The 3,281-nt window shown below is 45.5% G+C and overlaps 1 pseudogene; it reads right to left on the bottom strand.

Moving 5' to 3' along the window:
- Positions 1 to 284: 284 nt before the first annotated feature.
- LOC113880659 lies at positions 285 to 1,836 on the bottom strand (annotated as a pseudogene).
- Positions 1,837 to 3,281: the final 1,445 nt, after the last annotated feature.

Raw genomic sequence — 3,281 nt, 5'->3', positions numbered from 1 at the left:
AATGGAGCTCAGCTCCTTGGTCCACTGAGTCATTGATATAATGCACTCAGTACCTTTGACTAAAATGTGTTGCAAAAGTCATCTTTGGATGGAGTAGTTTATTATAATGATGATACTATACAAGGAAAATTAAAGCAGTAAGCAGCAGACAGTGACCCTTTCCTCTTGAACCCCAATGATCACTCCACTCGTGTCAGCTTTATAGTCCAGGTCGACTCAACTGGGAGAGCAGAGGGTGAGCTCAAAGAAAGAGGGGATCTTTTCCCGGATTTGTGGAGCACACTTCAGAGCTTCCTGGATCCCAGCATCCTTACCTTTGCAGTTGAAGAGTTAAGGGGGATTGAAAGTTTAAGACTCTATTTTTTCACCAGTGCAGTAAAATGATATAAATAGCTGATCTTTTTAAGGTATATCTTACAATTACCTTGTTCTTTTCCCATTGCACCTTCCATGATTTAGATACACAGATAGCCTCCCCATTATGTTCAGCCACTTCCCAGCAGCAAGATGCCTGCCTTGGAAGAGATAACTATTAGTACATCTTTAGCTGTCCAATGTTGAGAAGATAGTTACCTCCCAAACTCATGTCTGAACCAGTTCGGGAATGATTTTGGATTCACTTGTGATGTCCCATGTCCCGGTGACAGTCCTGGGTGCCTTGTCCATTGTGGTGCACATCTCCTACTTGTGATCTAGCAACCTCCCTGGTCTGAATTTACCTTGATCCCCGAAGTATCCTCCATGATATTTCTGACCCCATCATCAGTTACTACAACTTTACCCTTGACAGGGCTATCACTGTAGAGCCAAGAAAGAAAATCTGTAGAATTCCTGTAGGTATCAGAACATTCTTACTCTCCATCAGACCGAATCAGGTCAGGTTTCTACCTGTTAACCAGGTCATACAACTCTGGCATTGTTCTCACACTGAAAAATGCTGTCATTTTGAAGCCATTTTTCTTAAAAGTAGGTAGAGTGGATGGAACCATTGTAAGAGTGTGATGCAGTCCATACCTGCATGCTCCTCTTCAGGACAGCAGCTCCCAACTCAACTCACAAAACACAATGGAGGCTCAGGTTCTCCAAGTTCTAGCTCTAAGACAAAGGACTCAGCCAGTTTTTGAAGCCTTGGTGATGTTTTGTGGTCAGAACTGTATATGGGGCTTCCCTGGTGGCTCAGAGGTAAAGAATCCACCAGCCAGTGCAGGAGACTTGGGTTTGATCCCTGATCCAGGATGCTCACACATGCCACAGAACAGCTAAACCCATGTGTTACAATTATTGAACCTGTGCTCTACAGCCCGGGAGCCATGACTACTGAGACCACATGCCACATCTACTGCAGCCTGCGTGCCCTAGAGCCTGTGCTCCAGAACAAGAGAAGCCACTGCATGAGAAGCCCCTGTCCCGCAACTAGAGAGCAGCCCCTGCTCACCTCACCTATAGAAAGCCATTGCAGCAACAAAGATCTAGATAGCCCAAAATAAATAAATGAAAACTATTAAAAAAAAAAAAAAAAAAAGACTATATATGGAGCCTGGAAGAGGCGAGCCCACTTCTGGTGGAAGAAGGTGTGGTGAGCCGTCACCCTGAATCCACATAGCTGAAGCCAGGGGGTGGTTATTGTGCATGACACACTGGTACTGGGGCAGCTGCTCACCCTTCCAGTGTCTCCAGAAGCACGCAATGCCCCAGGCCACTCACCCCAAATGTTGCTTGTCCAACCAGCCTGGAGCTGAAGCTCAATTCACCAGAGGTGCAGCTGTGAGCAGCCTGCACTGAGCCCTGAGCACCCACCTGGCCCTCCCAGCAGCAGCCACTCTCCCGCCACCCCATCTTGAGAGTGGGGACACCTGTCTATTAAAATTGACTTTTACTTCACCGATCCTAATGAATGGGGCTTGTTTGGAACCTGTCTCAAGCAAAGGAAACGTTGTTATGTTCTGTTTTAAGGAAAACAGGACCAGTATAGTGTTCATGGAAAGTAGATGAGGTGGGCTGCAGAAATCAGGAAGTATTAAGAGCACCATGGCCCAGAAGTCAGGGAGGGTGAAAGTACAGGCCAAGCGAGGCAGTCGTGACATCTTCCCCACTAATTGATACCTGTCAGAACGTCATTAGCTAGGGTCTCCAGTTTGGCCGTCTGGGAAATAGTGGGGTTTGAAAGAACGCCAGCATAGGGACCTGGGAAAAGCTTAGCTATATTAAACTGCCCTCCAATTCAACTAGAGATAAAACAAGAGAGGAAGGAGACATATCTCCAAATTCAATTCTCCTATCTTTGCTTATGTTTTATGGAGAACTTATGTCATTCACAAAAGAGATGTAGTTTCCCCAGGGGAGACAGCAGGTGTACATTTCCTCTCAAGGTTATTTAATTGCTGTCAAGAAGACATACGATTAACAAAAGCAAATGCTGGAAATATGAAGTAAAGACAATTTTAAAGTTGTTTATATAGTTGATTACAGTATATCATACACTGTGTTTATTTGCCATAAAACTGTCTATCACAGGCTGTCTCCACACCTGTGCATTCATACTAAACAGCCCACCGCTTAGCTGTGTGGAAATTCCCAGCTGAGACAATGGCCAGTGCCCGGCAGAAGTGGCTTTTTCCTGTAATGTCTCAGTTACCCCCCGGACACCAGCTTCACGCCAATAAAGGTGGGGCCTGAAGCCTGCCGACCCGGCCTAAAGCCTGTTTTGATGAGAGCCCTTTGAGCATTACAGAAGGAAAGCAGTAGGGACGTGACGGACTTTGGGGATCCTCATTGTTCTTTGTGAGGTTGCTGCTCAAAGTGAGGCCTACTGTCAGGGATGTGTTAGTTACTGTTTGGAGATGAGACGAGAACAGAGTTGAGAGGAAGCATTTAGAACTGCTGGGCTTCCTTGGGGGCTCACAGTAAAGAACTCACCTGCAATGCAGGAGATGCAGGAGACGTGGGTTCGATCCTGGGTTGGGAAGATCTTCTGGAGGAGGGTATGGCAACCCACTCCAGTATTTTTTCCTGGAGAATCCCATGGACAGAGGAGGCTGGAAGGCTACAGCCCATGTGTCACAAAGAGTCAGACACGACTGAAGCGACTGAGCACAGCACAGCGTTTAGAACTGTTGGCAACCATGTGGCAGCTTAAGTTTATTTCTGTCGAATCTAATTAAAAAATGGGACTTGAATTTTGTGTACATTGATTTTTATTCCATTTTAAGTTATTTTTATTGCATTTTATAAAATATTAGGCTGTAACAGACTGGAAATGAAAAAAGAAACAGATTTTTCAC

The sequence above is a fragment of the Bos indicus x Bos taurus genome, chromosome 2 (genome assembly GCF_003369695.1).
Source record: "Bos indicus x Bos taurus breed Angus x Brahman F1 hybrid chromosome 2, Bos_hybrid_MaternalHap_v2.0, whole genome shotgun sequence".
In the NCBI taxonomy this organism is placed as follows: domain Eukaryota; kingdom Metazoa; phylum Chordata; class Mammalia; order Artiodactyla; family Bovidae; genus Bos; species Bos indicus x Bos taurus.
The sequence above is the reverse complement of the archived record's forward strand: the minus strand, read 5'-3'. Positions and strand labels throughout refer to the sequence as shown.